Below are 12,875 nucleotides of genomic sequence, written 5' to 3'. Positions count from 1 at the left end.
CTGCTGTGGCTCCCTTATCAGCCTCAGAACACCGCAGAGCGTAGTGGGGCAGAGTGAAGCGTGGTCTGCTGTGGTGTAACGCTGTGTTGTGTTTTTTCAGTGCCATCCGTGTGGAGGCGTAGTCTGGTGCAGAGCACTGCTGTGGATCCCATATCAGCCTCAGAACACCCCAGAGCGTAGTGGGGCAGAGTGAAGCGTGGTCTGCCGTGGTGTAACCCTGTGCAGTGTTTTTTTTCCAGTGCCATTCGTGTGGCGGCGTAGTCTGGTGCAGAGCACTGCTGTGGATCCCTTATCAGCCTCAGCACACCGCAGAGCGTAGTGGGGCAGAGTGAAGCATGGTCTGCCGTGGTGTAACCCTGTGCAGTGTTTTTTCAGTGCCATCCGTGTGGAGGCGTAGTCTGGTGCAAAGCACTGCTGTGGCTCCCTTATCAGCCTCAGAACACCGCAGAGTGGAGTGGGGCAGAGTGAAGCATGGTCTGCCGTGGTGTAACTCTGTGCAGTGTTTTTTCAGTGTCATCCGTGCGGATGCGTAGTCTAGTGCTGAGCACTGCTGTGGATCCCTTATCAGCCTCAGAACACCACAGAGCGGATTGGGGCAGAGTGAAGCGTGGTCTGCCGTGGTGTAACCCTGTGCAGTGTTTTTTCAGTGTCATCCGTGTGGAGGCGTAGTCTGGTGCAGAGCACTGCTGTGGATCCCTTATCAGCCTCAGAACACCGCAGAGCATAGTGGGGCAGAGTGAAGCGTGGTCTGCCATGGTGTAACCCTGTGCAGTGTTTTTTTCAGTGCCACCCATGTGGAGGCGTAGTCTGGTGCAGAGCAGTGCTGTGGATCCCTTATCAGCCTCAGAACACTGCAGAGCGTAGTGGGGCAGAGTGAAGCGTGGCCTGCCGTGGTGTAACCCTGTGCAGTGTTTTTTCAGTGCCATCCGTGTGGCGGCGTAGTCTGGTGCAGAGCACTGCTGTGGATCCCTTATCAGCCTCAGCACACCGCAGAGCGTAGTGGGGCAGAGTGAAGCGTGGTCTGCCGTGGTGTAACCCTGTGCAGTGTTTTTTCAGTGCCATCCGTGTGGAGGCGTAGTCTGGTGCAAAGCACTGCTGTGGCTCCCTTATTAGCCTCAGAACACCGCAGAGCGTAGTGGGGCAGAGTGAAGCGTGGTCTGCCGTGGTGTAACGCTGTGCAGTGTTTTTTCAGTGCCATCCGTGTGGAGGCGTAGTCTGGTGCAGAGCACTGCTGTGGATCCCTTATCAGCCTCAGAACACTGCAGAGCGGAGTAGGGCAGAGTGAAGCGTGGTCTGCCATGGTGTAATCCTGTGCAGTGTTTTTTCAGTACCATCCATGTGGAGGCGTAGTCTGATGCAGAGCACTGCTGTGGATCCCTTATCAGCCTCAGAACACCGCAGAGTGTAGTGGGGCAGAGTGAAGCGTGGTCTGCCGTGGTGTAACCCTGTGCAGTGTTTTTTCAGTGCCATCCGTGTGGAGGCATAGTCTGGTGCAAAGCACTGCTGTGACTCCCTTATCAGCCTCGGAATACCGCAGAACATAGTGGGGCAGAGTGAAGCGTGGTCTGCCGTAGTGTAACCCTGTGCAGTGTTTTTTCAGTGCCATCCGTGTGGAGGCGTAGTCTGGTGCAGAACACTGCTGTGGATCCCTTATTAGCCTCAGAACACAGCAGAGCGCAGTTGGGCAGAGTGAAGCGTGATCTGCCATGGTGTAACCCTGTGCAGTGCTTTTTCAGTGCCATCCGTGTGGAGGCGTAGTCTGGTGCAAAGCACTGCTGTGGATCCCTTATTAGCCTCAGAACACCGCAAAGCGGAGCGTAGTAGGGCAAAGTGACGCGTGGCCTGCCATGGTGTAACCCTGTGCAGTGTTTTTTCAGTGCCATCCGTGTGGAGGCGTAGTCTGGTGCAGAGCACTGCTGTGGATCCCTTATCAGCCTCAGAACACAGCAGAGCCTAGTGGGGCAGAGTGAAGGGTGGTCTGCCGTAGTGTTACCCTGTGCAGTGTTTTTTTCCCGGTGCCATTCGTGTGGAGACGGAGTCCATTGCAGAGGAATGCTGTGGATCCCTTATCAGCCTCAGAACACCGCAGAGCAGAGTGGGCAGAGTGAAGCGTGGTCTGCCGTGGTGCAACCCTGTGCAGTGTTTTTTCAGTGCCATCCGTGTGGAGGCATAGTCTGGTGCAAAGCACTGCTGTGGATCCCTTATCAGCCTCAGAACACCACAGAGCGGAGTGGGGCAGAGTGAAGCGTGGTCTGCCGTGGTGTAACCCTGTGCAGTGTTTTTTCAGTGCCATCCGTGTGGAGGCGTAGTCTAATGCAGAGCACTGCTTTGAATCCCTTATCAGCCTCAGAACACCGGAGAGCGGAGTGGGGCAGAGTGAAGCGTGTTCTGCCATGGTGTAAGCCTGTGCAGTGTTTTTTCAGTGCCATCCGTGTGGAGGCGTAGTCTGGTGCAAAGCACTGCTGTGGCTCCCTTATCAGCCTCAGAACACCACAGAGCGGAGTGGGGCAGAGTGAAGCATGGTCTGCCGTGGTGTAAAACTGTGCAGTGTTTTTTCAGTGCCATCCGTGTGGAGGCGTAGTCTAGTGCAGAGCACTGCTGTGGATCCCTTATCAGCCTCAGAACACCCCAGAGCGGATTGGGGCAGAGTGAAGCGTGGTCTGCCGTGGTGTACCCCTGTGCAGTGTTTTTTCAGTGCCTTCCGTGTGGAGGCGTAGTCGGATGCAGAGCACTGCTGTGGATCCTTTATCAGCCTCAGAACACCGCAGAGCATAGTGGGGCAGAGTGAAGCGTGGTCTGCCGTGGTGTAACCCTATGCAGTGTTTTTTTCAGTGCCATCCATGTGGAGGCGTAGTCTGGTGCAGAGCACTGCTGTGGATCCCTTATCAGCCTCAGAACACTGCAGAGCGTAGTGGGGCAGAGTGAAGCGTGGTCTGCCGTGGTGTAACCCTGTGTCAAAGGTTTCCCCCGGCTCACCTGAGTTCTCTTCTTGTGGCGTTCTGCGGAGGACTCCTTCTCCCGGCCGGACCGGGACTTGTATAAGTGCGCGCGAGTCGAGTCTGACTCCAGCGTGAGCGTTCAAAGTTCCAGGAAGTCGCGTGTTCCAGGACGTCCAGGAAGAGGACCGAAGAAAGGTAAGAGATACTGGAAACAGGGGAAAAGGGAAGAAGAATAAGGGATTTGGCCAGGAACTTGGAAGGGTAACGCCGAGCAGCACACACACGTCGAGACACTACCTAGAGATAGCGTTGAGACGCGCGGAGGTGCGGGGGCGTGGCCCATTTATAGAACGTGCCGTGTCCGACGTACAGGCTAGTGCGTAACACGGCACTGGGCACGGCCATTTTGGAAGTATCAAGGAGCACACTCCCCGTCTGGACCAGGACCAGGAAGACCGGAAGGGGCTATGTCCATGGTTCATGACAGCATGCCTCCTCCGAAGCCCCGTCCCACCAGGCTTGCCAGGGTGTATGAGATGGAATCTTCTCAGCAATCGAGGGGTGTTTAGGTTGGATAGTGGTTCCCATGTTCTCTCGCTAGGAGGATAGCCTTTCCACTTGACCAGGTATTGAAGCCGACCCCGTTTGTACCTGGAGTCACATATTCTGGATACTTCATATTCCAGCTGATTGTCCACAATCACATGACTGGGTCTGCCGGTTTTCCGGGTGGAGTGGATGTAGGGTTTGAGTAGAGAAGTGTGAAAAACTGGATGTATTCTCTTCCAGGAGTCTGGTAGCTTGAGCCGATAAGAAACAGGATTGATGATTTATTTTATGGAAAATGGACCATAATATCGGGGGGCTAACTTGTTAGGGCGTAGATGTCGTGGTAATGGTTTCGAGGACAACCAGACCTGGTCACCAATAGAATAGGAGGGTGCTGGTCTTCTTTTGGAATCAGCATATCGCTTAGTGCGAATCTGGGCCTTTCCCAATTGTTCCTTGGCTTCCTTGTGGATGTTGAGGAGAGTTTCAATCCAGGAATCAAGTGAAGGTACTGGAGTTGGATGTGGTAGAACTGAAGGTAACACGGAGGGATGAAAACCTTGACTGCAATAGAAGGGGCTAACGTTGATCGTTGAGTGATCTGAATTGTTATAGGCAAATTCGGCCAAGGGTATAAGGAGGGACCAATCATCCTGTACCTTGGTTGCGAAACAACGAAGATATTGCTCCAGGGTTTGATTAACACGTTCTGTGGCCCCGTTGGTCTGTTGGTGATATCCAGATGAAAGGGCGCGTTGAATCCCTAGAACACGACAGAGGTGTTTCCAGAATTGTGAAATATATTGCGGTCCTCGGTCCGATATGATCTTGGAAAGGAGTCCATGAAGACGGAAAATGTGTTCTAGGAAAATTCCTGCGAGCTCTGAAGAGGAAGGAAGTTTATAGAGAGGCGTGAAATGTGACATACGAGTAAACAAGTCTATGGTTACCATGATGGTCGTGTAACCCCGGGAAGGTGGTAATTCCACGATGAAGTCTGTAGCTATACATTCCCATGGTCTTGTTGGCAGTGTAGGTTGCAATAGAAGGCCCGCCGGTCTCTTATTGTTGTGCTTATTCTGACTGCAGACAGTACAGGTCTTGATGTACTCTTGTACCTTGCATTTCATTTCCGGCCACCAAAACTGTCTTTGCATAAGACGGAGCGTGTTGGTTACACCACGATGTCCAGAATGAAAAGTATCATGGCAGAGAGTTATTATTTTATGTTGAAGTTTCGGTGTGGGAATGACCAAGGCATTGTCCTTGAATAAGTATCCTTCCTTGATTCTTAAGTTCCAGCGATTCTTCCTAGAGACGTCCTTCCAGAGGTCAGAGGACTGGGTTTTGGCTCGAATCTCTTCCAAGAGGTTGATCGCTTGAGCTATAAAGATTGTGTTGGGAAACATTGTAGGATAGGTCCTATCTTCAGTGGTTAAATAGTCAGGACGTCGGGACAAGGCGTCCGCAATCACGTTTTGTGATCCAGGAACATGAGTGATTTGGAATTGGTACTGGGCGAAGAAGTAGGCCCAACGCGCCTGATGACTGTTCCTGCACTCCATAGATTGGAGAATTTGTAGATTTCGATGGTCCGTACGGACCTGGACTGGATATCTAGCACCCAGGAGTAAATGTCGCCATTCTGTGAAGGCTTGGCGGATTGCTAACAGCTCCTTTTCCAGGACGGAGTAATGGGTTTCACTGGTTGTTAGGGTTCTAGAGAGGTAATCCACTGGGTGGTCCATCTTGTCCTCAAGCACCTGTTTCAAGACTGCTCCTATGGCATGGTTGGAGGCATCCGTTTCCACTATGAAAGGGCTATCTAAGTCAGGCTGAGCCAGGACGGGGGCTTGCGTGAATCTTGTCTTCAAACGTTGAAAAGCCTTCTCTTGCGAGGAAGACCAGATGAAGGGAACATCCTTCTTCAGCAGAGCAACGATCGGTTGGACGAGCTCAGAAAAGGTAGGAATGAACTTTCGATAAAAGTTATCAAGTCCCAAGAAAGACTGAACCTGTTTCGCCGATGTAGGAGCAGGCCAGGCCAGTATGGCCTTTAACTTTGAAGGGTCCATTCCAACTCCTTCTGGGCTGAGGTTGAATCCAAGGTAATGAACTGAAGTCACGTGAAAAAGACATTTCTCAGGTTTGACCAAGAGCTTGTTTTCACGGAGCCGTTGTAGTACCGTCATGACATGTTCTTCATGTTTCAAGGGATCCTTGGAATAAATCAAAATGTCGTCTAGATAGACAATGACAAAGAGAAAAAGCATGTCAGAAAACACCCTATCCATGAAACGTTGAAAATCTGCAGGGGCATTAGCTAATCCAAAGGGCATGACTAGATATTCAAAGTGACCAAAGGGCGTTCTAAAGGCGGTCTTCCATTCGTCCCCTTCCCGGATACGGATTAAGTGATAGGCACCCCGGAGGTCCAACTTCGTGAATATTACGGCGCCTCTGACAGCTTCCAGGATATCTGAAATCAGAGGGTACCGATCTTTGAGGGTGCATTGATTTAGACCACGGTAGTCGAGGCAGGGTCTGAGTTCCTTGGAATCCTTCTTAGGAACGAAGAACAATGAGGCACCCGCTGGAGATTTTGAGGGTCTTATGGTGCCATTTTCCAAATTGATGTCCAGGTATTCTCGGAGGGCCTTTTTCTCAGGTTCTGAAAGGATAAACATTCTGCCAAAGGGAATTACTGCCGAGGGATCTGTCACAATGGCACAATCTTCGGGTCTGTGAGGGGTAAAGCCTGGACTATGGCAGTTGAAAAGACATCAGTATATCCTTGGTAGACCTCTGGGACTTGTAAAATGTTGGAAACCATGAGTGAGGTTTTTTGCTCTCCTGAATGTTCGATAGCTGGTGTTAAGGAGAGATCCAGGGATAAACAGTGGGACATACAAAACTCAGAGCCCAGAAACAATGACCCTGCTGTCCAATTAATGTACGGATTATGTCTTTGAAGCCAGGGCATACCCAGAACCATTGGGTAATGGGCTGATTTGATGATGTCGAATGTAATCTGCTCTTGGTGGTGGTTCATGGAGAGACTGACCTCTTTTGTCTGTAGGGTTATGGGTCCTGAAGAGAGAGGTCTCCCATCAATTGCTTCTACCGGCTGTTTAATGTTCCGTGACTCATATGGTATTTTATGTCTGATAACCCAGTCTTGATCAATGAAAATTCCCAAAGCTCCACACTCCAATAGGGCCAGTATGGAATAGGTCTTGTGCTTGGAGGGCGATAGAAAGGCCTGTAGCACCACCAGGTTATTCTGTCCAGGAGAGTTCAAGGATGTGATTGATGTGGAGCAGACATCTTTCTCCCGAAACCTCGCTCCATCTAGGGCCGGGAGCTGGCGTTTCCCGAATGCTGTGGAGGGGCTAAAGGACATTCTCTAAAGAGATGCTTGTCTGAGGCACAATACATACACAGGCCGGTGTGAATTCTTCTCATCCTTTCTTGTGGAGTAATTGGCCCACGAAAGGCGCCTATTTGCATTGGTTCGGAGTCATTATCAGGGGTTGAGACAGGATCGGATTTCACAGTTGACTCCGGAGGGGTTCGTTGAAAGGCAGTCTTAGCCTTTTTCCTTTCAGCCCTTCTTTCCTGGATACGAAAGTCTATTTGTAAGGCTAGATCTATCAAAGCCTGAAACTAACTGGGGCGAGCCACTCTGGCTAATTCATCCTTGATATCATCATTTAGACCCCTGCAAAATAAGGTGAAACTCGCTTCAGGGCCCCAATCAGCCTCCTTTACCAGCTGTTTGAATCTGGTAATGAACGTTAGCATATCCTGGGATCCTTGCCGAAAATCAAGTAGGCGTTCCTGGGCGCTCAACACTTGTTCGGGGCGGTCAAACATAGACTTGAGTGCCTGGATAAATGCATCATAATCGTCCAGGAGAACGTCTCCAGAGTTCACTAGGAGAGTGGCCCAAGATAACGCATTCCCTGTAAGATGGGAGGTTATGAACCCACCTTGGCCCTGGAAGTTGAAAAATAATAGGGCTTGAATGTAATATGCACCAAGCAGGAATCCAGAAATCCACGTAAGGATTTTGGCGAGCCATCGTATTTGTCTACCACTCCACCCAGTATCACGCTTTCCTTATTGGCAGAGTCACGTGACAGCACTAATTGTTTCAAGGCTGCGTTCTCTGCCTTTAAGTTCTGTACCTCGGTTGTTAACTCCTGCATGCCGCGCATGAGGTCCTGGAAGGCTTTCTCCATAGCAGTATCAGTGTTGATCGTTTGGCGTCTCAATCTGTCAAAGGTTTCCCCCCGGCTCACCTGAGTTCTCTTCTTGTGGCGTTCCGCGGAGGACTCCTTCTCCCGGCCGGACTGGGACTTGTATAAGTGCGCGCAAGTCGAGTCTGACTCCAGGGCGAGCGTTCAAAGTTCCAGGAAGCCGCTTGTTCCAGGACGTCCAGGAAGAGGACCGAAGAAAGGTAAGAGATACTGGAAACAGGGGAAAACGGAAGAAGAATAAGGGAGTTGGCCAGGAACTTGGAAGGGTAACGCCGAGCAGCACACACACGTCGAGACACTACCTAGAGATAGCGTTGAGACACACAGAGGCGCGGGGGCGTGGCCCATTTATAGAACGTGCCGTGTCCGACGTACAGGCTAGTGCGTAACACGGCACTGGGCACGGCCATGTTGGAAGTATCAAGGAGCACAATCTTCGTCTAGACCAGGACCAGGAAGACCAGAAGGGGCTATGTCCATGGTTCATGACACCCTGTGCAGTGTTTTTTCAGTGCCATCCGTGTGGCGGCGTAATCTGGTGCAGAGCACTGCTGTGGATCCCTTATCAGCCTCAGCACACCGCAGAGCGTAGTGGGGCAGAGTGAAGCGTGGTCTGCCGTGGTGTAACCCTGTGCAGTGTTTTTTCAGTGCCATCCGTGTGGAGGCGTAGTCTGGTGCAAAGCACTGCTGTGGCTCCCTTATCAGCCTCAGAACACCGCAGAGCGTAGTGGGGCAGAGTGAAGCGTGGTCTGCCATGGTGTAACGCTGTGCAGTGCTTTTTCAGTGCCATCCATGTGGAGGCGTAGTCTGGTGCAGAGCACTGCTGTGGATCCCTTATCAGCCTCAGAACACCGCAGAGCGGAGTGGGGCAGAGTGAAGCGTGGTCTGCCATGGTGTAACCCTGTGCATTGTTTTTCAGTACCATCCATGTGGAGGCGTAGTCTGATGCAGAGCACTGCTGTGGATCCCTTATCAGCCTCAGAACACTGCAGAGTGTAGAGGGGCAGAGTGAAGCGTGGTCTGCCGTGGTGTAACCCTGTGCAGTGTTTTTTCAGTGCAATCCGTGTGGAGGCGTAGTCTGGTGCAAAGCACTGCTGTGACTCCCTTATCAGCCTCAGAACACCGCAGAGCGTAGTGGGGCAGAGTGAAGCGTGGTCTGCGGTAGTGTAACCCTGTGCAGTGTTTTTTCAGTGCCATCCGTGTGGAGGCGTTGTCTGGTGCAGAGCACTGCTGTGGATCCCTTATTAGCCTCAGAACACCACAGAGCGTAGTTGGGCAGAGTGAAGTTGGTCTGCCTTGGTGTAACCCTGTGCAGTGTTTTTTTCCAGTTCCATTCGTGTGGAGGCGGAGTCCATTGCAGAGGACTGCTGTGGATCCCTTATTAGCCTCAGAACACCGCAAAGTGGAGCGGAGTAGGGCAAAGTGACGCATGGCCTGCCATGGTGTAACCCTGTGCAGTGTTTTTTCAGTGCCATCCGTGTGGAGGCGTAGTCTGGTGCAGAGCACTGCTGTGGATCCCTTATCAGCCTCAGAACACCGCAGAGCCTAGTGGGGCAGAGTGAAGGGTGGTCTGCCGTGGTGTAACCCTGTGCAGTGTTTTTTCAGTGCTATCCGTGTGAAGGCGTAGTCTGGTGCAGAGCACTGCTGTGGATCCCTTATCAGCCTCAGAACACCGCAGAGCGTAGTGGGACAGAGTGAAGCGTGGTCTGCCGTGGTGTAACCGTGTGCAGTGTTTTTTCAGTGCCATCTGTGTGGAGGCGTAGTCTGGTGCAGAGCACTGCTGTGGATCCCTTATCAGCCTCAGAACACTGCAGAGTGTAGTGGGGCAGAGTGAAGCGTGGTCTGCCGTGGTGTAACCCTGTGCAGTGTTTTTTAAGCGCCATCTATGTGGAGGCGTAGTCTGGTGCAGAGCACTGCTGTGGATCCCTTATCAGCCTCAGAACACTGCAGAGTGTAGTGGGGCAGAGTGAAGCGTGGTCTGCCGTGGTGTAACCCTGTGCAGTGTTTTTTCAGCGCCATCTGTGTGGAGGCGTTGTCTGGTGCAGAGCACTGCTGTGGATCCCTTATTAGCCTCAGAACACCACAGAGCGTAGTTGGGCAGAGTGAAGTTGGTCTGCCTTGGTGTAACCCTGTGCAGTGTTTTTTTCCAGTGCCATTCGTGTGGAGGCGGAGTCCATTGCAGAGGACTGCTGTGGATCCCTTATTAGCCTCAGAACACCGCAAAGTGGAGCGGAGTAGGGCAAAGTGACGCATGGCCTGCCATGGTGTAACCCTGTGCAGTGTTTTTTCAGTGCCATCCGTGTGGAGGCGTAGTCTGGTGCAGAGCACTGCTGTGGATCCCTTATCAGCCTCAGAACACCGCAGAGCCTAGTGGGGCAGAGTGAAGGGTGGTCTGCCGTGGTGTAACCCTGTGCAGTGTTTTTTCAGTGCTATCCGTGTGAAGGCGTAGTCTGGTGCAGAGCACTGCTGTGGATCCCTTATCAGCCTCAGAACACCGCAGAGCGTAGTGGGACAGAGTGAAGCGTGGTCTGCCGTGGTGTAACCGTGTGCAGTGTTTTTTCAGTGCCATCTGTGTGGAGGCGTAGTCTGGTGCAGAGCACTGCTGTGGATCCCTTATCAGCCTCAGAACACTGCAGAGTGTAGTGGGGCAGAGTGAAGCGTGGTCTGCCGTGGTGTAACCCTGTGCAGTGTTTTTTCAGCGCCATCTGTGTGGAGGCGTAGTCTGGTGCAGAGCACTGCTGTGGATCCCTTATCAGCCTCAGAACACCGCAGAATGTAGTGGGGCAGAGTGAAGCGTGACCTGCCATGGTGTAACCATGTGCAGTGTTTTTTTCCAGTGCCATTCGTGTGGAGACGGAGTCCATTGCAGAGCAATGCTGTGGATCCCTTATCAGCCTCAGAACACCGCAGAGCGTAGTGGGGCAGAGTGAAGCGTGGTCTGCCGTAGTGTAACCCTGTGCAGTGTTTTTTCAGTGCCATCCGTGTGGAGGCGTAGTCTGGTGCAAAGCACTGCTGTGGATCCCTTATCAGCCTCAGAATGCTGCAGAGCGTAGTGGGGCAGAGTGAAGCGTGGTCTGCCGTAGTGTAACTCTGTGCAGTGTTTTTCAGTGCCATCCGTGTGGAGTCGTAGTCTGGTGCAGAGCACTGCTGTGGATCCCTTATCAGCCTCAGAACGCTGCAGAGCGTAGTTGGGCAGAGTGAAGCGTGGTCTGCCGTGGTGTAACCCTGTGCAGTGTTTTTTTCCAGTGCCATTCGTGTGGAGGCGGAGTCCATTGCAGAGGACTGCTGTGGATCCCTTATTAGCCTCAGAACACCGCAAAGCGGAGCGGAGTAGGGCAAAGTGACGCGTGGCCTGCCATGGTGTAACCCTGTGCAGTGTTTTTTCAGTGCCATCCGTGTGGAGGCGTAGTCTGGTGCAGAGCACTGCTGTGGATCCCGTATCAGCCTCAGAACACCCCAGAGCGTAGTGGGGCAGAGTGAAGCGTGGTCTGCTGTGGTGTAACCCTGTGCAGTGTTTTTTTCCAGTGCCATTCGTGTGGAGGCAGAGTCCATTGCAGAGCACTGCTGTGGATCCCTTATCAGCCTCAGAACACCACAGAGCGGAGTTTGACAGAGTGAAGCATGGTCTGCCGTGGTGTAACCCTGTGCAGTGTTTTTTCAGTGCCATCCATGTGGCGGCGTAGTCTGGTGCAGAGCACTGCTGTGGATCCCTTATCAGCCTCAGCACACCGCAGAGCGTAGTGGGGCAGAGTGAAGCGTGGTCTGCCGTGGTGTAACCCTGTGCAGTGTTTTTTCAGTGCCATCCGTGTGGAGGCGTAGTCTGTTGCAGAGCACTGCTGTGGATCCCTTATCAGCCTCAGAACACGGCACAGCGGAGTGGGGGGGAGTGAAGCATAGACTGCCATGGTGTAACCCTGTGCAGTGTTTTTTCAGTACCATCCATGTGGAGGCATAGTCTGATGTAGAGCACTGCTGTGGATCCCTTATCAGCCTCAGAACACCGCAGAGTGTAGTGCAGCAGAGTGAAGCGTGGTCTGCCGTGGTGTAACCCTGTGCAGTGTTTTTTCAGCGCCATCTGTGTGGAGGCGTTGTCTGGTGCAGAGCACTGCTGTGGATCCCTTATTAGCCTCAGAACACCACAGAGCGTAGTTGGGCAGAGTGAAGTTGGTCTGCCTTGGTGTAACCCTGTGCAGTGTTTTTTTCCAGTGCCATTCGTGTGGAGGCGGAGTCCATTGCAGAGGACTGCTGTGGATCCCTTATTAGCCTCAGAACACCGCAAAGTGGAGCGGAGTAGGGCAAAGTGACGCATGGCCTGCCATGGTGTAACCCTGTGCAGTGTTTTTTCAGTGCCATCCGTGTGGAGGCGTAGTCTGGTGCAGAGCACTGCTGTGGATCCCTTATCAGCCTCAGAACACCGCAGAGCCTAGTGGGGCAGAGTGAAGGGTGGTCTGCCGTGGTGTAACCCTGTGCAGTGTTTTTTCAGTGCTATCCGTGTGAAGGCGTAGTCTGGTGCAGAGCACTGCTGTGGATCCCTTATCAGCCTCAGAACACCGCAGAGCGTAGTGGGACAGAGTGAAGCGTGGTCTGCCGTGGTGTAACCGTGTGCAGTGTTTTTTCAGTGCCATCTGTGTGGAGGCGTAGTCTGGTGCAGAGCACTGCTGTGGATCCCTTATCAGCCTCAGAACACTGCAGAGTGTAGTGGGGCAGAGTGAAGCGTGGTCTGCCGTGGTGTAACCCTGTGCAGTGTTTTTTCAGCGCCATCTGTGTGGAGGCGTAGTCTGGTGCAGAGCACTGCTGTGGATCCCTTATCAGCCTCAGAACACCGCAGAATGTAGTGGGGCAGAGTGAAGCGTGACCTGCCATGGTGTAACCATGTGCAGTGTTTTTTTCCAGTGCCATTCGTGTGGAGACGGAGTCCATTGCAGAGCAATGCTGTGGATCCCTTATCAGCCTCAGAACACCGCAGAGCGTAGTGGGGCAGAGTGAAGCGTGGTCTGCCGTAGTGTAACCCTGTGCAGTGTTTTTTCAGTGCCATCCGTGTGGAGGCGTAGTCTGGTGCAAAGCACTGCTGTGGATCCCTTATCAGCCTCAGAATGCTGCAGAGCGTAGTGGGGCAGAGTGAAGC

The sequence above is a fragment of the Ambystoma mexicanum genome, chromosome 2p (assembly GCF_040938575.1).
Source record: "Ambystoma mexicanum isolate Mex_15411 chromosome 2p, UKY_AmexF1_1, whole genome shotgun sequence".
Lineage (NCBI taxonomy): Eukaryota > Metazoa > Chordata > Amphibia > Caudata > Ambystomatidae > Ambystoma > Ambystoma mexicanum.
Note: the sequence above shows the minus strand (reverse complement) of the source record.